Here is a 22504-nt window from a genome sequence, read left to right on the forward strand (position 1 = left end):
TTTTTGCTTTTAAATAATTTAACCCTCTGGGGTCCGACCATTTTGGGACACTCTCAGAGGTTCTGACATGCTCTTACATTTGATCTTTTTTCAGTTGCTTTAAAACATAATAATGGGAAGTGTCTCATACCACTGCGTTCAGCACAAACTGGGCTAAAATATTATATGAGCTACATGTATGTACATGTTTGTATTTTTTAGAGAAAAAGGTTTATGCGTGGTTTTTAAAAAAGCAAAATTTTTAAGTCACTGATATAAGTCCACAAAACCCATACTAAACATGTTTTAACAAGACTTTTCTAAACATAATCTAGTAGTCTAGAGTTTTTTCTTTAAAATGATGTGACAATCACCATGCCTACTTATTCACATAAAACAATGTATTGATTTAGAAATTGTAAGACACTTTTTGTTTAGACGGGCCGTATGCGAGAAGGATTGATTGACAGCAAGCAAACAAAGGCTCGCATAATGAGCTGCATAAAGAGGCAGGAATGTGAGAATGAACTACAATGAAGAATGTGAGGACAAATGTATACATGTTTGTTTGAGGTTTATTAAGTTAACAATATAATCAAAATAGAAATGATGGTTAGTAGGATATTTTAAGTTTATTTGGAAACATACCCTATTCAAAAACTTTGTATAAACTAAGAAACTGATACACAACAGAGCTGTAAACTTCATGTGGCTCATGTTACCATATAACTTTATGTCCAAAAAGTGTTTTTCCACTTCATAGTTTTGTACTGATGAGAGAGATGCAGACCTCTAAGAGAGTTATAAACAGCTGTTAGCATAAATTGTCCACAGAAATACCCTTACTTATATAACTGATGGGTAAATGTCACTGATACTAAGTTAAATTATACTATCTTGTACATAAACTTAATCTCAGATAAACATCTGCAGCAAATAATATAAAAAGCTGTTTTCAGATAACTGTTTTCAGATGCCCATCCCCTTATCGTCTAGCTTCTGTTTTAAACGTGTTTCTGTAAGCGCGTATGAACTTTAAAAACACATCGCATGTGCGCGAGCTCGCGTCTCCGTGTCTCCGCTCCGAACGCAGCGCTCATAAAAACGGTGTCGCGTGTAAAGCGCAATGTATGGAATTACCTTGCATGTAAACAATATGGAATCATTTTACAACAAATCCCGCAGTGCAGCATTTACTCAAAGTTGCCATGACAGATACGAAAGTGAATAACTGTGTCTTAACACTGTACAACATGTAACAGATATCCGCCATTACGGGAGGTCACGCGTACTCGTTTGTAAATAAGCATGTAAACATGGAATCATATTACAGCACACACTTAAAAGATACAGCAGTTCAGGCTTATTGAAAGTTTCCATGAAGGATATAAGTGAATAACTGTGTTTAACACTGTTACAGCATGCAACAGTGAAATTCGCCATTACGTGAGATCGCGTCCGTTTGTAAACAATGCGAAGCGTGTAGTCTGCTAAGGTTGCTTAACATTACTGTATGTAGGCTGAACTGCACAAGCCATGAGCATATTAAGTTACATGATAGCAAATATAAATGGTATAAATTAACTGTTAACGTTACTTACTTCTAATCCAGCAGTACGTTCTCCATTGTTCTTCTTAGGTAATGTTAAAGATAAATGCTTCTCTTCCTCAATGTCCAGACATAAATGAAGATATTCCTCACGTGTGTGAATAAAGTTTATAATCCAAACATGCTGTAAAAAGTCTTTAAATCTGATCAAACTTTACGCTCAGCTCGTGTCTTCATTACCATGTCAACAGCTGTGGGCGTGACCAAATTAAAGATAATGAAGTCAGCCAGGAAAAACGGTACTCTCTTTACTTCAATGCAGATTACATAAACAGGCAATATTTGTTTTCGATTATATTTAGCTTGTTTAAAAGTAGACATTTCAGGCTTTCTTTGGATGTGTGTATCATGCTTGTGTGACGAGTATTCGCGGAGTTTCAATTAATTTTTGTAACGTGTTTTGAGAGACAGCTGGCGGAGACAGAAATGTCTGGATGCACACCCTGTTTATTTTCTTTATTTGACAAAAACACAAAGATCTGTTGTTATTGTGAATGAACACATATTAAAGAAGACCCTTTACCGTTTCAAATGATGTCAAACACGTAAGTGTATGATTATTAATGATGGAGTATTTTAAGGTGATTCTGCCATGATAAGGAAAAAACACGTCAAAACGCGGCCCCGCGTTTTTGGACCCCAGGGGGTTAAATAAAGATTGTTCAAATTTTACTTATCTGGTTTCGTGTCTGGTCATTGGTGGTGCTTTTGGGGACCTCCTCGAGGTGAAACGTCCGAAGGGGCACTAGAGGCCCGCTCCGGTAGGTGATAAATGTGATTAAATTATATCAAAACAAAATAGAAGCATAGATTAACACACTTTGGGGAGGTTTCCTGGACAGGGATTATCTTAAACCAGGACTAGACCTTAGTTTTACTTAGGAAATATAACTAGTTTTAACAAACATGACTTACTAAAAACAGTACTGGCGTGCATTTTGAGGCAAAACAAAATGCACTGATGTATTTTAAAGGTATTGCGGAGGATTTTCTTTTTCCGGGTGGATCATCAAGACTATTGGTCCTCCTAGTTGTCAATCAGGAGTGTTGTGCAATTGCATTTTTTAAAAAGTCGAGAAGGCGGTTCTTTTCTAAAATTCCAGAAAATCCTCCGCTATACCTTTAAGATGATATGTCAGTGCAAGTTGTTTTCAGTTTAGACAGCTCTGACATTTTTTTTTTGTCTAGGACTAGTCTACCCCTGTCCGGGAAACCGCCCCGTAAGGTGTCAACAATTTAGTTGAACATGTAATGTGATAAACTATACATGTGGTTACTTAGCTAAACATCTGTATGACTCCATACATCCACTAAAATACACTTTAAGACCAGCTGCTTTAAAGTTATAAATTAAATTACTTCACAGAATATTTCCAGAATAGTTATACTCTTAAATATTTACTTCCCCAGCGTTTGTTTCCTGTATTTTACAAATATGTAAATGTATTTGTGTCTTTTGTGAAAAGCCCAACCAGACAATCCTGTGGTGTCATCGCTTCCTGAAAACATCGAGCCTGGCATGCGCGTCACAATCAAATGTTCAGTCAAGCACACCTGCCCCTCTCATCCCCCCGGCATCACCTGGAGCATCAAGACTGCCCGAGAAACAGTCAGCCACCGGAGCATGAGCGGAGGAGTCTGGGAAACCACTGTCTCCACTGTGACCTTTATCCCGACCGGATACGAAGAGATAGATGAAATTGTTTGCAATGCAAAGTTTTGGGCTGATAAAGTGAAGATGGTTAATAGTTCAACTGAACTGAGTGTCAAAAGTAAGTGGCATTTAAAAAAAAAAAAACGTTGTGCTGTTGCATTGCATTTCTGTATCTGATGATCTGTGATCCTGTCAGGACTCTGCCTTGAAGTCTTGTTATATTTGTATTTTGTCATGATGGCAGAGTTCTGGCAGTCCCTGGCCTTGTGCGGAGGTTCATGCCTTGTTTTTGTGTTTGGCATGTGCCTCCGGTGTCTTGTCCTGTGACCCCGCCCCCTCGTTCTCCTGCTTATTAGTTATCATTAGTTTATACCCATCACCTGTCTTGCCTCATTATCTTGTTTAGCTTTTATATATATATCCTTTCGTGTTCATTGTCATTTGCTGTGTCATTTTGTATTGTTCTTGTGTCAACTGTTTGAGTGAAGTAAAGATCCAGTTAGTCTAGTTTCATGTCTAAGTCTTAGTCAAGTTCAGTGTTCAGTCTTTGGTCATTTCGTGCTGTTTATGTGCTTGCTCCCTCGTGGGCTTTTGTTTTGTGTTTGTTAATAAAGTGTTTATTTTGCTTCCCCCTGACATCGTCTGCATTTGGGTTCTCTTCTGCAAATTCCTCACAGATCCGTGATTTATTATCATCATCATCATCAGGAATTCAAGGTGTTGGAATGGAGATTTATGGGCCGTGTGTTATAGCTCCTGTACTTCTGCTTCTCCTGCTTTGCGCTGCAGTTATCATATTCAAGAAGAGACGCGGGTAACTAACATGAATATATTTGTGTGTGTTTATTTTATCTTGGGTCTCATTAAAAAAAATCCTATAGTTCTCCCAGGTCAAAAAGACGTAGTATTTAATGTATTAAAAATATACTTAAAATACAAATAGTATGTTTATAATACATTTGTATTTCCAACATACTTATTTGAAGTGTATTAAAAATATGTTAAATTGCATTTAAACATATTTTTTAAAAGTATACTAGAAGTACAATGGTAATAAATATATACTTAATTAAATTTTTAAGAAATATGCTAAACTTAAGAATATTTTTAATGTATTTATATTAAGTGTACTGGAAGTACATTGGTAATAAATATATACTTAATTACATTTTAAAGAAATATGCTAAACTTAAAAATATTTTTAATGTATTTATATTAAGTGTACTAGAAGTACATTGGTAATAAATATATACTTAATTACATTTTAAAGAAATATGCTAAACTCAAGAATATTTTTAATGTATTTGTATTAAGTGTACTAGAAGTACAATGGTAATAAATATATGCTTTATTACATTTTTAAGAAATATGCTAAACTTAAGAATATTTTTAATGTATTTATATTAAGTGTACTGGAAGTACATTGGTAATAAATATATACTTAATTACATTTTAAAGAAATATGCTAAACTTAAGAATATTTTTAATGTATTTATATTAAGTGTACTAGAAGTAAATTGGTAATAAATATATACTTAATTACATTTTAAAGAAATATGCTAAACTTAAGAATATTTTTAATGTATTTATATTAAGTGTAATAGAAGTATGCTGGTAATAAATATATGCATAATTACACTTTTAAGAAATATGCTAAACACAAATGTACTTCTAGTAAAGTTTTAGTATATTTGGATAAAACATACTTTTTTCAAAACATGATTCATTAATTGTAATAAGCTAACATTGAACTTTCCTCAAGCATTTCAACATTATATCATTCCGATTGCATAATAAACAATTTTTTCAAAGATTTGCTTAAAATCTTACGTTTGCTAGTGTTTATCATAGATATAATATAGAACACTAGATGCCCTATTGGCCGCTGGGGACTGAGAAATACAGCCGCCATCTTAAACCAGTCGTACTCCTAGTTTCGTTGCATGGCAGCAGATAAGATGCCAGAGCACTGTGGAGCATTTTCCTCTTCTTCCTCTTCGTTACAAATCATTTTAAAGTGTTTCTTCACCTTATTAAAAAGTCTTATTTTACTGCAACTATCTGTTTCTGCAGCTTTGTCATATTTATACTGTGTGTGATTTATAAAATATCTTATATCCTACTTCACATATTTTGATTTCGGACTCACTTTATATCTTTATTACTGTTTAGTGAATATTCATTAATTCCTACTATGAACATTAAGTGGCGCTGTCCACATTAGTGTTTGTAACACTAATATTCTAAACCTAAATCTTGACAAACTATATATTGTTGGAAAGTAGTTTTAATATTTCAAAACCTTTTTGCATGAATAATAATGCGGTGACAGTAATTTATTAGTTTGTGAGTATACAAAAGTACAAGAGTATGTGGCAAAATCTAGTGGCAGTTGTTCGTAAAACCATTAAAATTGTGACACAAACTTGGATCACAACTACTTGAGACATATTGCTTCATGTTAACATTATTTATTGTGTGAAACATTAACTTTTATGTAATTTTATTTATAAATTAATATGTTACTGCATTATTTTATATATTAAAATAAAGGTAAACGGCTATAAAAATGTATTTAATATTTTTACTTTCTAACTCATTTGTGAAAAACCCTAAATTGTCTTCTTTAAAACAAGACCAAGATTAGGTTTCTAGCCCAAAGAATCCCAGAGAAATATTCATTTAAAGATGTACATCAATGTGATGACTGGTTTGAAAAATCAGGAAGCAAATGCAAGTTAAATGAACAAGGTTTATTGAACAGATGACACAGATGATATGATGGTATGTAGGACAGACAAAGGCTGCGGTGACGAATCCTAGTGCTCGTGAGTGAAGTCAGGATGACGGATGAAACCGGATACACAGACAGGCAGAACTCCAAGCGAAGACGAGACCACAGGAACACACGACACGATAAACACAGGTAAGACACGTAGCATAATCATCTGGCAGTGGGAAGAGAGAATGGGTGAGTATATATGCCGTTTGAGTAACTACCACCAGCTGGAGCAAAGCAATCACGCACACCTGCACTCACTCAGATCATTAGCGATCAGACACGCACACACACACACACACACACTTCAGTCATACAGACAAACACAACACAGAAAGTCACGATGGACTTATCCTACCGTGACAGTACCCCCTCCCCCACGGACGTCACCTGACGTTCCCGGGCTCCTTGACCTGCGATGGAAATCATCAATAAGGGAGTGATCCAATATGTCCCGAGCCGGAACCCAACTTCTCTCCTCCGGACCGTAACCTTCCCAATCCACCAAGTACTGAAATCCGCGTCCCCTCCGTCTAGAGTCCAGAATACGATTAATCAAATAGGTTGGTTCCCCATCTACGATACGAGGCGGGGGGGAACCGGGACAGGCGGATTAAGACGAGATTTAAACACGGGTTTGATTTTGGAAATGTGGAAAACCGGATGAATTCGTCTGTACACAGGAGGGAGATTAAGGCGGACTGTTACTGGATTAATGATTTTAGCAACAGAAAATGGACCTATAAATTTGGGAGTCAATTTATTCGAGACGGAACGCATCGGAATATAAGCCACACTTTTTGACCCATGACGTAAACGGGAGGCTTCGACCGGTGGCGATCGGCCTTGGCCTTGGTGCGTTGTCTCACTTGGAGTATGACCTCACGTGCCCTACTCCAAGTGCGACGACACCTCTGGACGAAAGCGTGCGCGGAGGGGACCGCGACCTCGGACTCCAGACTGGGAAATAATGGTGGTTGGTACCCTAAACTACACTTAAACGGAGATAGGCCCGTAGCTGACACTGGTAATGAATTGTGCGTGTACTCCACCATAGAGAGTTGTTGGCTCCAGGAGGAAGGATTCTTGGAGACCAAACATCGCAACACTCTTTCCAAATCCTGATTGGCTCGCTCGGTTTGACCATTGGTCTGAGGATGAAACCCCGAAGACAGACTAACCGTAGCCCCTAGCAACCTGCAAAACTCACGCCAAAACTTAGATATAAATTGAGGACCCCTATCGGAGACCACGTCTGTCGGAAGGCCATGTAACCGGAATACGTGGTCAACGATAGCGACCGCTGTCTCCTTGGCTGAAGGCAATTTGGGCAAGGGAATAAAATGAGCCGCCTTCGAGAATCGGTCCACTACGGTTAAAATCACTGTATTACCCTGGGAGGGTGGGAGGGCGGTAATGAAATCGAGCGAAATATGGGACCAGGGTCTCGAAGGGACCGGCAGCGGTCTAAGTAACCCGTCAGGAGGACGATTAGACGCCTTACCCACAGCACAAACCGAACAAGCCAATACAAAATCGTGTGTGTCACGAGCCATCCCTGGCCACCAAAATCGTTGCTTAACCAAAAACTTGGTTCGACTGACCCCTGGATGGCAAGCTATACTGGAATTATGGCTCCATTTAAGTACCTCTGATCTCAGTCCCTCTGGCACAAATAACCGGTTCGGTGGGCAATGGGCCGGGGGCGTTACCCCTTCTAAGGCTTTGATCACCTTCGATTCGATCTCCCATGAGAGCGCGGAGATGAATATAGTCTCCGGTAAAATGGGCTCGGGAGAGGAAGCACGATCGGAACGCTAAAAAATGCGGGACAAAGCATCAGGTTTGGTGTTTTTAGAACCTGGACGGTAGGACAAAGTGAAATCGAAATGACCGAAAAATAAAGCCCACCGAGCCTGCCTAGAGTTCAAACGTTTAGCAGATTTGATGTATTCGAGATTCTTGTGATCAGTGTAAACTACGAAAGGCACACCCGACCCCTCAAGCCAATGACGCCATTCTTCCAGTGCTAGTTTAACAGCCAACAATTCCCGATTACCAATGTCGTAATTACGTTCGGCAGGCGATAAACGATGGGAATAAAACGCGCAGGGATGCACCTTTCCGTCTGAGGATGTGCGTTGAGATAACACGGCTCCTACCCCCACATCTGACGCATCGACCTCCACTATGAACTGACGCTTACGATCAGGGGCCACAAGAATTGGGGCTGAAACAAAGCAGCCTTTCAGTTTGGTAAAAGCAGTCTGGGCTGCCTCCGACCACCTGAACGCAGTACTAGCGGAGGTCAAGGCAGTCAGAGGTGCGGCTAGTTGGCTGAAATTGCGAATGAAACGCCGGTAAAAATTGGCGAACCCCAGAAATCTCTGCAGGGCCTTGCGAGACTCTGGGGATGGCCAATCAACCACAGCCTTAACCTTCTCCGGATCCATACGGACGCCCTCAGTCGAAATGATGTGCCCTAGGAAAGAAACAGACTGTGCATGAAATTCGCATTTCTCCGCCTTGACAAAAAGCCCATTCTCTAGCAACCTAAGAAGCACTCGTCGTACGTGTTGCACATGTTCCTGGAGAGACGAAGAAAAAATCAGTATGTCATCCAGGTAAACATACAGAAACTGGTCTACCATGTCTCGCAACACGTCATTAACGAGTGCTTGGAAAACTGCCGGCGAGTTAGATAGCCCGAAAGGCATCACGCAGTACTCAAAATGGCCACGAGGGGTGTTAAATGCAGTTTTCCATTCGTCCCCCTCCCTTATGCGAACCAAATTATAAGCATTGCGTAAATCCAATTTTGTGAAAACGGATGCTCCTTGCAACCTCTCGAAAGCTGAAGACATTAACGGCAAAGGATAAGTATTCTTTACCGTAATGTTTTTCAACCCTCGGTAATCAATACAAGGTCGCAAAGATCCATCCTTCTTACTAACAAAAAAGAACCCCGCCCCCGCTGGAGATGAGGAAGGGCGGATGAACCCGGTTGCTAAAGAATCAGAAATGTATTTCTCCATGGCCTTCATCTCAGGAACAGATAGAGAGTAAAGCTTGCCCTTAGGCGGAGACGTACCTGGCAATAACTCTATGGCACAGTCATAGGAACGATGAGGAGGTAGAGAATCGGCCCGAGACTTACTGAACACTCCCTTCAGGTCCTGATACTCCACGGGCACGTTAGTTAAGTCCACCGTCTCCTCCTGAAACACAGACGCAGAGACAGATACACAAGCAGAGACAAGACAGGACTTATGACAAGATTCACTCCAACCGGTGATAGTTCCTAATCTCCAGTTGATAGATGGGTTGTGTTTAAGCAGCCAAGGATGTCCAAGTACAATGGGAGCCAGAGGGGAAATAGTGACATAAAACTGCAAAGTCTCAGAATGATTGCCAGAAATACAGATGGTGACCGGGTCCGTGATGTGAGTGATGACAGATAGTTCACTACCATTGAGTGCGAAGGGTGAAATGGGTTTGGAGAGAGCTGTCAACGGAACCTGGAGCTTACGTGCAAAGTGGTGATCGATTAAATTCCCCTCGGCTCCCGAGTCCAGTAGTGCGTCACAGGTGAGATGTGTGTTGCGCCACCACAGCTTCGCCGGGAGGAGGGTAGATGTTAAAGGGGTCTTTGCTGAAGAGATTCCGCCCGAAAGTAACCCCAGCACTACTCCCGGGCGTTGCCTTTTACCGGACACCGATGGATGAGGTGCCCGGCCTCTCCGCAGTACAAGCAAAGCCCCAGTGATCGACGGCGAATCCTCTCCTCCCGGGAAAGCCGAGCTCGACCCACCTGCATGGGTTCCGGATCGGATATGGAAGAACCGGCCGCACTCTCTCTCGACGACGGTCTTCCCTCTGGAACAGCGTGAGAACAACCATCATCGTCGTAAGCTGGAATACTCCTCAGACGGATATCCGCTCGAATAGCCGCGTCAATGAGTCCATTGAGAGAAGCTGGAATCTCCCCATGTTGAAGTTCGCGCTGGATGCGGCCGGTTAACCCATGCAGGAAAATATCCCACTGCGCTTCCTCGTTCCAATTCGTGTCCGCCGCTAGTGTACGAAAATCAATGGCATAGTCAGAAACGGACCGTGTACCCTGACGCAGATCGGCCAACTTCCTAGCCGCATCTCTACCAACTGCAGATCGATCGAACACCTTCCTCATCATAGCTGACAGCGCCTCGAAACTCTGGGTACACGGGTCGTGATTTTCCCACACCGCTGTTCCCCAACGCGCCGCCTTTCCCGTCAGGAGGGATAACACAAATCCCACTTTACTCTCCTCCGTGATGTAAGTCTGGGGCTGAAGAAAGAAATGGAGAGAGCATTGAGATAGAAATGGTCTACAACATTCTGGATCACCTGCGTATTTCTCCGGCGTAGAAAGTCTAGGTTCCTGACGGGACGCGCTCGCGGGTGGTGTAGGAGGAACAGACGGTGCGGGTGGCGCAGTGGGTAGCGTCAGCTGTTGGATCGCCTGGGTGAGCTCGGACACTTTGTCTGTCATATCCTTCATTCCCCGGCTCAGTTCCTCAATCCGACTGTCCTGGGTGGTGAAGCGATGTATGGCAGCGGAGATAAACTCTTCAAACCGAGCCGGGGATCCTTTACCTGCTGCTTCCATGTAGGCCAGATGATTCTGTGATGACTGGTTTGAAAAATCAGGAAGCAAATGCAAGTTAAATGAACAAGGTTTATTGAACAGATGACACAGATGATATGATGGTATGTAGGACAGACAAAGGCTGCGGTGACGAATCCTAGTGCTCGTGAGTGAAGTCAGGATGACGGATGAAACCGGATACACAGACAGGCAGAACTCCAAGCGAAGACGAGACCACAGGAACACACGACACGATAAACACAGGTAAGACACGTAGCATAATCATCTGGCAGTGGGAAGAGAGAATGGGTGAGTATATATGCCGTTTGAGTAACTACCACCAGCTGGAGCAAAGCAATCACGCACACCTGCACTCACTCAGATCATTAGCGATCAGACACGCACACACACACACTTCAGTCATACAGACAAACACAACACAGAAAGTCACGATGGACTTATCCTACCGTGACAATCACATTGTCACCCCCACTCAAACGGGATTTGCGGCACATAAGGGGTTAAAATACGCCGATCCATGTGTCCTGTATCATAGCTCCATGAATGACCTTTGCAGCAAAAAAACCCGCGTGAAAATCAGTTCGGTATTCACTGAGATATGATTAATTAAATGCGCTGATAGCTCATTCCACCAGTCATACAGATTACACTGAGTGGAGCGGGTGACCCATCTAAGATGGCGGCCCCATATCTCACCCCGCCAGTAGGCAGTAGCGGTCGATAGGGCGTCTACTTATATGATATTGTACTATTATTTTCAAACAACACACGTGACACACGTGACTAAACCTGATTGGTTGTTGTCATAGTACACGTCACGGTGCTATTTGAAAGCTGTTGTTGTTCAGTTCAGTTCACAAGGTGCATGCGGTCGCTTGCATTAAATGTATAAACTGTTAAATTAGATGGCGACTCTGCATTAAACATATTTATTTAATTAATCGGCGATCATATTTCACCAGAGGACTAAGATAAAACAACTCGATTTAAAATATGAGCAGTTTTAGTGGATCTGACGTCGAGGGAAAAAGTATTTCGCTTTTTGTTTGGAGATGAACGAGACAACACGAGGGTAAGTGATGACAGATTTTCGCATTTCTTTATTTAGTTAAATATTGAATAAGTAAAACATTACAGTTGTCCTTATTTTAACCCAGCTTCTTTATGTAACGTTATGTCGGTGTCACGTGTGGTAATTGGAACGTCGTTATTGTGTGACTAAGCATTTCTCTTAAGCATTTCAGAAATCATTAAAACCTTTCATTTTTTTTTAGCACAGCGACATAAATATGACCAACCAGAGCCAAGTAGACAGGAACAAATGAAGATACAGCCCATAGAAATACTTATTCTTGGTGGTAAGTTTGTTGTTGATATTTGAATATCATTAAGTTCACGTTTAAGTTTTTCTATTGTTTCTCTTGCAATGCTAACGTTAGTTTAAAATGAATGTATGAGCTGTCTTACCTGAAAATACCATGATATGACCATATGGTTATTATAACTCCAGTAATGTTCAATGGCTAATGTATAGCAGTTCAATCTTGACAACCTTATTGTCTTTTTGTTTATTTTTAAATGTATTTCTAATTACATATGGACACAAAAATGACATTGTAAGAAGGGATACTTTTATGAGAGATTGTAAAACTGCAGAGGCTGGGTTTGATTATATTATATTGTCTTAAAGGTATAGCGGAAGATTTTCGTTTTCCGGGTGGATCATCAAGATTATTGGTCATCCCAGATGTCAATCATTCTGATTATATGTTGACGTATAACCGTCGTACATGCTCGCCTCTAGGTTCGCTTGCTGCACATGCGCACTTTCACGTGTATATGTGTTGTGCTACGGTTTCAACCATTCACTGAAGCTCGCGTTCTCGCTGTGGTTTTTTTTTTCAAAATGTCTGAGGGTCGCAAGAGAAAAAGTGTCCACGAATTGTATGACAAGAAGAAAAAGGACTATGAAGAAAGAAACAAGACCAAAATGTTTATGGGAGAATATTTCACAAGCTGGCGTGCGCTAAAAGCACAGGTTGGGCTTCCCACGCGAAGTTTCTACTGGAAAGGTACATTTTGTCATGCTATTTGGAGAAATCCATTTAAAATCACTGCTAGTAAAAGTTGATGTAAGCTATGATTAGCGATGCTAGCCCTGGCACAAGTCACGAACCGCACAGACGCGGTAAACATGCCGACAGAAACTTGAAAACAGAGCGAAGAGAAGAACTGAGCTCCTGCATGCTCTGTCTTTGTCTCTTGCACACGTTTAACAGGCGTTCCCTCTCGGGAGGAGGGGAGAGTGTTGCGTGTGCATTTTTAAAAAAATATCGAGGGGCGGTTCTTTTAAATAATTCGGGATAATCTTCCGCTATACCTTTAAATATATTGTACTCAGGCTAAGTAATACTTAAAAAGAAAACAAATCATTAATCATCATTTACCTGCCTGTTGTTTTTCAGATCAACTGCTATTGACATTTTTGAATCGGGACAAATGTGGAGTGATTCGGAAGAAAAACGTTTGCAACACATCCATTCCAGGTGGCTAATTTCTGTCCTTTTGAGTTATTCATGTAAAAACCTGTTTTATTTTTTATTGTAAAGCTGTAAGGGACTTGGCCTAGTCATCCTTGCATATACCATTTGGCAGGGCTCCAGACTAACTTTTTTTACTAGGAGCACAGATGCCCCCAACTGAAAATTTTAGGGGCGCAACCAGAAAATTTAGGGGCACACACAGAAAATTAACATGCTAACCAAATATTCACATGTCTACTAATTTCCACTGTATTACTAATAAATACTTTAATTATAGATTCAGAAAGTACAATGTGCTGTTTCAAATTCAGTGTCATATCACAAAAAAAGGTCAAATTTGCTGGTCGCACATGTGCGACTGGATGTCAAATTCAGTGGCACACTCTCAAATTTAGCTGGCAAAATGACACCATTTGATGGCAGTCTGGAGCCCTGTTTGGCATCATTTCTGATTTCCTTAAATCTCCTTAAACAGAGGTGAACCTTACGTTTGCAAGATCACAATAGACAAACAATGGAAAATGATCTAGGTTCAAATAACACACAATTATCAATGTAAAACATATACTGTAATACACACAGGTTGCTTTATATCATGAGCCTGTTCTAATCCTATCTTCATTCCCACTTTTAGAGTGCTGTGACAGATAAAACTGACACGCTTGATGAGGACACAGTCAAAGCTTTTAAAGGTAAACTGAGAAGTTAACAAAACTTCCATACATGCATATCTATGCCAATTTATTTTAAACATGGATAGCCAAATGTTCATTCATTATTGGTTAATTGGTATATTCTGTTTCCTTTTCACAGACCGTGTGATAAAGCAGTCTTCAATTACTACGGTGTCTGAATTGCAAGAAGAAGTGACCCTCCACTTAAACATGTGACATCTAAACTGTTTTTTGTTTTGGTTCAGCTTTTTACAGGTTTATCTTAAGTTGGTTAAAGGCGGAGTGCACCATTTTTGAAAGCCAATGTTAACATTTGAAATTACCTAAACAAACATGTCTCTACCCCAATAGAATCTGGACCTTCTTTTGATAGAGCCACCACACACATACGCAACCCCGGCAAGGGTGTCGGTTAGTAGACACGCCCCTTACTACTGGTTGGCTACAAGTGTGTTTTGGTAGTCGGCCCAATTTCCTTTTCCAAAGCGTTTTTCAAACATTGTGCACTCCGACTTTAAATTGCACTTAAAAAAAATTTTTCAGTAACTTTTTATGCAGAGAATTACATTACGATTATTATATAATCATTGCTTATGCCTATTCAGTGATTGCATATTCATAGTGTACTTTTCATTAATACATTTAATGTTAATGTTGTACAATTTGATAGCTCTGTAAAGTAGCTCTGTAATTGCATTTCTCTGATATTTGTTTTATATTGTTTCTCTTTGGTCAAGAGATTATCTATGTATCTGTGCTTGCTTGATTAATTTACTTTAGATATTTTTGTAATGTACACAACACAATATGAAGTATATTAAATTGTTCTGTATTCAAAATCTGTGTATGTGTCTTAATGTTTAATGATTTTAATGTAACATTTTAAATATTAAAAACAGCTTTATAATAAAATAGTAGTGTAATGCTAATACATTTCTATTAATGTAATGCTAGTATATTTGTAATATGCTGAAGTACTATTAAAGTGTTCTTAAAGCACAGTTAAATTAAGCTTTAAATGTATTCTAACTGTATTTTTAAGTGTATGAGAAGTGCATTTCAAATGAATTTTAAAGAAGTACACTTAAATTGCACTAAATATATTTAAAGTTGTTCCAATTTAACACAATTTCAATATATTAAATATAATGCAAATAGATTAAAATTGACTTTAAATATATCTTGAAATGCATTAAATATATTTGAAGTGGGTTCAATATAATACATTTAATATGCATTTAGTATAGTAGCTTTTAAATACATGTTTCAAATGGACTCTGTAGACGGAAAGAAACGACCAACCTCCAGCACAATCCAGACACCCACAGAAACTCCTCGTAAGTTAAAAAAAATTCCTTATCTAGTGCAGCCAAAATAGAGCGTGACTGGTGTCGGGGCAAAGACAAGAGTAAACATCAGATTTGCATTTGATTCTTGGAGGGAGCTCCGGTCAGCACTGGGTATGAAAACAGACCCCGAGCTGGCTTTCTTTTTACTGCAAAGGTAAGACATAGTTACAGGGCATTTGTAATATATTATATTATTGTAATATATTATTTTATTGTTTATGTGGTGTAATGCTAACGATAGCATGTAGCACAGGACCGTTTCAAAAGTTACTGTGAAAATATTAATTATCTTTATTCAGAGCACGAGTGCATTAAGATTGTGAGTGTCGGGAGAGTGTTTTACAGTGTAGTGTTACAAAACTTTTAGAAGTAGACTTCTGTTGAAAATATAAAGTAGCACTGCAACGTTTTACTAAAATATGGTCTGTCAAACAATAACCTTACAGTACTGTAACTTCTGTAAACATGCTGGTGAATCTCAATGAGCTGTCTGCAGAGGTGGAAAGTAACGAATTACATTTACTCACGTTACTGTAATTGAGTAGTTTTTTTGTGTATTTTTACTTTTTTGAGTAGTTTTCAAAATCTGTACTTTTACTTTTACTTAAGTATGTTTTATTTAAAGCATTGTACTTCGCTACATTTTAACTCATATCTGTTACTGAGTAAAAAAATATTTTACAAAGCAAGGTGATAAAGACGCGCAACGGATGTAAATGGGCGCGGCCCGGGGGAACGCGCAAAAAGAACCATGGAGACGGACGAGACAGGCGCGCCTCACAGTTCAAATCTTATGAAAGAAACCCCTGGTCATATTTAAGTGACCACCTTCCACTGACGCGAAGCGAGTGTTTCATTTCTATGAAAGGTAGGATTCATGCTCTTAAGTACGAAATTGCACAATGCGTTTTTAATACCATGCGCATTATCTTCCGAGGTCTAGCAGCTTCGCGTCAAGTCAAACACAACTTCAAAACGTCCTCGAGAATGCGCAGGTCATTAGACATTGCAGAGAGAGAGAGAGAGAGAGAGAGAGAGAGAGAGAGAGAGAGAGAGAAGAATAAAGGTCATCAGGTACCCAGGTCGTCAGGGAAGTAAGAAGATAATAAACGTGTCAAATGTATATAGACATGGCACTCATCTCATTGCTCATTTAAACTATATATAGTTTAATAAAATAATGTATGTTACATCAATTACAACCTTACTATAGTGATTGTATTTACAAGCTGCTGACCACCTTCAAAAGTGCATATCTCACATGTAAAATCATTAAACAATTCCATAAATGTTTCCTAGTTTAAAAAAGCTTTTTATTTTATTAACTTTTTATTATTGCACTTTAATTGTAAAGATGTTCCTACAATTAAAAACAACTAGTTTGAGATGTATATTCCCTTGTCTTTTTTTAACTATACTAGAATCCTCCACCTCTCCCCGCTGTAAAAAAAGTAACTTTTACTCTGAGTAAAGTTAAAATGACTTACTTTTTACTTTTACTTGAGTAGATTTTAGAAAAGTAACTTTACTTTTACTTAAGTAAAATATTATTAAAGTAACTTTACTTTTACTTGAGTACAATATTTTAGTACTTTTTCCACCTCTGGCTGTCTGTGGTTGCAACGGAAACTCTGGTTGTTGTGGTCGTGCTCGTACGAGTGTGCCCACCGAGAACGAGCATGAAACTGGCTGCAGTTTCTATAACGGCCACTGGTGTCAGTAACGGTTAGAAATTTCAGAACATACGTAGAGCTCCTTTAAAGTTTCAGCTGTATTATTTGTGTCTCTTTTAAAAAATTGCTTTTGTTAAATGTTATGATTATTGTCCCCCAGCTGTTAAATGCAATTTAGGACCATGATCACAGATGAAACTCTACCCATCAGGTATCCCTCAAAGAGGACAGCTGCTTGTTTTTGGCAGGACAATACTGGCCGCTTCCCAGCAAGCGGCTTCCCATTGCAATAATAACTTTAAGATGTATGATATTCCAACATGTACACAAAGTCAACAGCTGTTAAATGTGTTTGCTTTCATTTCTTTTACATCTTATATTTTTTACATTTTAGCACAACAGAAAATATTGTATATGAAAAGAGGAACACGCTGTCTGCCAAAAATGCAGAGAACATAAGCATCAAGATGAGTGTATGAGATTTTTAACTGCCTGTAGGTCAGTGGTCTCAAACTCCCGGCCCGCGGGCCATTTGCGGCCCGCCCTCCCCCTCTCTGCGGCCCGCGTCACCTTTCAAAAATATAACATAATCTGGCCCGCAGAAAAATTTTCATTTACTTTGTTTTATATTCGTTTGATCTTTGATTTAAACGTTCTAGTGTTCGTTCACATGTCGCGTCTAACAACGCGTTAAAACGAGTCAAAGCATTTACTTTCCAAAGTGCTCGGGTCGCGTCACCCGTTGCTACGCAGCCATGAACCACGCGCTCCGTATGTCGAGGATAACGGAATGCGTGATCGGATTTTAATTCCTCAACTGAACCTCGCGTCAATCATATCATTGTCACCATGCGATCAGTTAATCTGGTCGGGACTTTGTAGTGTTTGTCCAGAGAAGATTTGTTACTTCCGGGTGGATCTCAGCGAAGATTGAGCTGCGGTGAGGTTAGTTCACATCAACAAGTCACAGCATCTTATGGAGACACCGCATAGAGAGGCAGAGCGGTAGATGTAATGCAACACATTTTAAACTACAGATAAGAAAAGAGCCATCAAAGTGCCCAGGTTAAGAAAAGAGAAAAGATGTGAAGAAATGTACAGATGATAAAAGTATGTATACTGCTATATATAATGAAGTATAATATATTATCATGTAGCTTACTATTCAATTACACATAGAGCAGTATTATTTTTTTTCTGTCCAACTTGCTTATATAACATAGACTACCCATTCAAAAGTTATGGGATCACTTTCACTTATTAATATTTTCCCACATATAATAGAAAATTAATTAAAACTGAAATAACAAAGAACATAATGAAGTTAATACTATGACTGAAAACAATCCAAAATAAATCAAAACAGAAACACTTACTGGTGGTAATTTTTTATAATAGTTTATAAATGTATACAGAAATTTAATTTGTTAGTTTAGTGCAAGGTTATAATAGGTCTTAGTTAAGATAAGGTCAAGAAAAGATTTACTTACTTTTATAAAGTAATGTATATTAAAAAGATAAAACCACTGCTTATATATTTTCAAGTATTATTATACATTAAATAATAGAAATTAAACATGACATTTACAGAAATATTGTACTTTGAACGTTAAAATAGCACTGCGGCCCCCCCGATGAAATTTCTGTCTTAGAAATGGCCCCAAGCCAGTTTGAGTTTGAGACCCCTGCTGTAGGTAGTTTTTAAAGGAAGGTAGATAGGCTATACAGTATTAAACAACATTTTTCTTATCAACAATTAACCCTGTAATCATTTGAACCATAACTTTTGTTTCTTAGGCTCAAATTGTGCTAAAAAATCCACTTTTTTCACTTATTTCAGCTACTGAGCATAATGCTTAGATTCTCAAGCCCCTCCCACAGAGAATCATCATCATTGTTTTCGATTGATGATTGGGTTCTGGAAGGTATGTGGGACTAAATGTTCTCTCACTTTGCTGGCTTTCAATTTGCTTGTGCAGGGGACTGGTCAGACGAAGTGAAAATAAAAAAGAAGTAAGGTATGTTATATTTTCATCTTATTTTAGATCACTTCTGCCTATATACTGGGCCACAGCAATTCAATTTTTTTTCTGTAGTGGATGTACATTTTTATGAATTTTTATGAAGACCCTGCTGATTTGTGCAGATGTACTTGCATATTTACTGTAGCCTATTTAAGTATCTTTTGGCTATTTTGTACTTTATTCAATAGTAGCTCGATGATGTTAACAACTTTTTGTTTAACTCCACTATATACTCAAATACATTACAACTGATACGACAGTGACTCATTACGTTTTGCACAAAAAAGAGATTTGTTGTTTTTGCAATGGTATAGTGATCATATACTGTATAATATTTTCCATCTCTTTATTATAATACAACTAGAAATACAGGAAATTTGCATGTAGGATTAAAAACAGTTTAAAGTATTTAGGGTAAACTCCTCTTTCACTTGAGCAATAGCAGGAAACTGCAGGATCTCTTAAACCTAAATAAAATTAAATCCTAATTTTAATCGAATGACTTCAGGACTTCAGTCTCCTCAAAAAAGCTCAAGATGTGTGTCGTGCTAAGAGAGGTTAACACTAAATACTGAATGATGCCTAAAGAAGACATTTAGTCCTGAAAATGTTTTTGTTTTTAATTAACTTATTTCCTGTATTTTCTGTTTGTAAAAGTAGCTAAGATGCCTAATTTATTGCGAGCGTTTATGCTTGTAAGGCTTAGATGAAACTTTGAAAGAAACACTGGTGTTAGAAATTTTTATTCTCTCTGTGTTTTTAAGGGGAAGCACATTAGACTTTCCTCAAAGGAAGTTATCTTAGCTTACTTCTACAGATTGCAGAGTAATGCTGCATGTGCTGCAGTGAAGAATTTAAAATAGGAAAATAGGAATGCTTATGAAAAACTACCTGTACACTGTTATTTCTGTATAGCCTATGTTTTATTTAGTGTTAATAACATAAATTATTTTTCTTTTAGTAAATGATAAACAATATAATTTTGACCTGAAGCAATGGATTTGTTACTTCATTTACTTTTCCAAGGTAAAGTGTCTTTCTTCTGTTTGTCATTCATGTTTTTAATCTTCTGATATTCTGTAAGAGTAGATATTAAGAAAAAACATCTAAACAAATTTACATAAGAATTGCATGACATCAGCTTGTATTCATGTGTGACATTTTGATAAACAACAATTATTACAAAGATGCTTAATGTCTCACAATTTTTATCTATTAATCTCCAAATTATAATTTCTGCTGCATAACAAAAGATCTTACGTTTTATATTGTAACAAATAATTAGCAATTTACAGCAGTAAACTTTTTCACTAAATTTTTCACACAGGTATTTTGGTGTATGAGACTTTGGCATGGGATGTGAGAATGCCAAAGGAAATTCATGGTCTCAAAGGTTCCTGTCTGGTTATACCGTGCTCTTACTCTTACACTTTATACCCACCAACTGACCCACGTAGAGTTGTGTGGTATCAGTGGGTCTCGCGTGGCTACCCTTTAGTTTATGATCCCTGGTATCCAGACTATGTCATTAACAAGTTCAAAGGAAAAACTGAAATATATAACCCTACAAACTCAGATTGGGATTGTAGTCTGCTGATCAAAAGCGTGAATCCGTCGCACAATGGAGAAACATTATATGCATGGATTGACCCAGAAAATATTGGATGGCGCACCTATGAGTTTTATGAAGTCACTTCCACAATTATTGTTGACAGTATGTGAATTCTTTTCTTTAACTTATTGTTTTATTCATGAATTCTCTAGCTGTCTTATTATGAGCAACTGGGGAAATTTGTCACTTAGAAAAAAAACCATGGCTTTAACTTAAAGGTTTAATGAGAAAGAACGGTAACAACATTGATGTCATATTCTAATTCTAATGTTTCTACTCATGTAGCAAGTCCAAGGCAACCAACTATCAATATATATGGAGGTGCGACGACTGTTGACAGCATTACAGTTGCATGTTTTACCTTCCACACCTGTCCATACAGCAAACCAAACATACTTCTGAAGGGTATTGAAGGATCTGATAAAATAGATGATTTCCATATTGAAAACGGTCTGTGGAAAATCACGTTGACACGCACCGGTGTTGTGAAGGATGAGCAGTCAGAAATTGAGTGTAATGTAACACATCATGGAGGCATAACAACAAGAGCTACAAAAAACATTAACATTAAAGCTACAAAAAACACAACTGAAGTCTGTGAGTATGAACACATGAATGCATAAAGAATATGTGTCTATATGCTTATTTCAATTACTGATTTGAATCAGTCTAATAATCACCCTTATTTCATTATTGGAACATACTCAAACCTTGTTAGTTTTTAAAACCTTTAGTTTTGACTAATACTGTTTTATTAAAAATATTTAAGGAAGGTGTATTCTTGTACCGTGTTGAGGTGTGGGGGACGACGACACAAGAGTACAAAATAACATATATTTATTAAACTTACAACTAACACCCTTACACGAGTAACATAGGTCAATAACCGATCACGACTGAACTAAGGTAAGCACTCTTGCAGCGGCGTTTTGAACCAGATGAAGCTTGTTTACCTGATTTGCATGAAGCCACATTAAGTCCTTGAATTTGAGGGTATATTGAACCTGGAAAGTCATTGAAAGGTCCTTTTAATTTGAAGTTAACCAAGGTGTGGAAACCCTGTAAAGAGGAATCGAGGGTTATTGTGATTTTCTTATGAGCATGCAGATATATTTATATCTGGTGGTTTTTGTAGCCTGTCTGTAGTGTTGAACACTCTCTTTTCCACAGCACGCCATACCTCTAGCTTTGTGGTTCTCCAATTACGCTCCATTTTTCTGTGGTATGATGGTCATTCCATGGTGCTGGCGTTTTTTCCTTGATTCTCTTTGTTCTAATGGGAGTAACTGCTTCCAACGTGCTAGAACAAATGGTTTTCGAGGATTCTATTACAGTGTCCAGATCTTCACAGTTATCTGCTACATGTTTTATTTGGGACAGGTCTGCGAGATTACTAATAGACCTTTTGCGTGTTTGCAAACAGAGATGACGTTTTTTGTGGGCGGAGCCCAACTGGTGGCAGAAAGTGACAGCTCTGCAATAGCGGTGTGAAGTGTTTTAGCGTTAAACTGTGCTTTTTATGGATCCGGTGTTCTGTAGAAGTCTGTTTCTCCTATATTTCTCTTAAGTTTAATGTTTCTTATAACATTTTGATCAAGTTACGCTTATTTTTTAAATAAATTAAAAGTTTAAATGGCTTGGCTTGTGATGTGTGCATGTATGTAATGTATATGTATTGTTCTTTATTGGTAAATCAATTATTTTTACAGTATGAATCGCTAAAGTACTTCTAAGAGCAATACTATCATGTATTCTATATAATATAATTTATTAACTATTTTATCATTTCCCTGTTTTCTATTAGTTCTTCCTTATATTTATAGCATACGTGTTTGTTCTAAAACTATTATGTTTACATACAAATTAATTTGTATAGGCCTGTTTATATATTATTAACACTTTACATTGTGTGTGTGCTATGTTTATGTTACCAACCGGAGCGGGCTACTAATGCCCCTCC

General features: G+C 38.3%; 1 protein-coding gene and 1 long non-coding RNA gene across 2 annotated transcripts in view; both read left to right on the forward strand.

The window, feature by feature from the left end:
* Window positions 1-22504, forward strand: part of LOC129438471 (sialoadhesin) — a 133149-nt gene that overhangs the window by 99667 nt on the left and 10978 nt on the right. The gene's annotated exons all lie outside the window — the stretch shown is intronic.
* On the forward strand, window positions 11486-14726 carry LOC141361596 (uncharacterized). Its single transcript, XR_012367739.1, has 5 exons — window positions 11486-11741; window positions 11944-12027; window positions 13135-13215; window positions 13847-13904; window positions 14026-14726. It is a non-coding gene; the product is annotated as an uncharacterized lncRNA (long non-coding RNA).

Source organism: Misgurnus anguillicaudatus, chromosome 24, assembly GCF_027580225.2.
Source record: "Misgurnus anguillicaudatus chromosome 24, ASM2758022v2, whole genome shotgun sequence".
Classification (NCBI taxonomy): domain Eukaryota; kingdom Metazoa; phylum Chordata; class Actinopteri; order Cypriniformes; family Cobitidae; genus Misgurnus; species Misgurnus anguillicaudatus.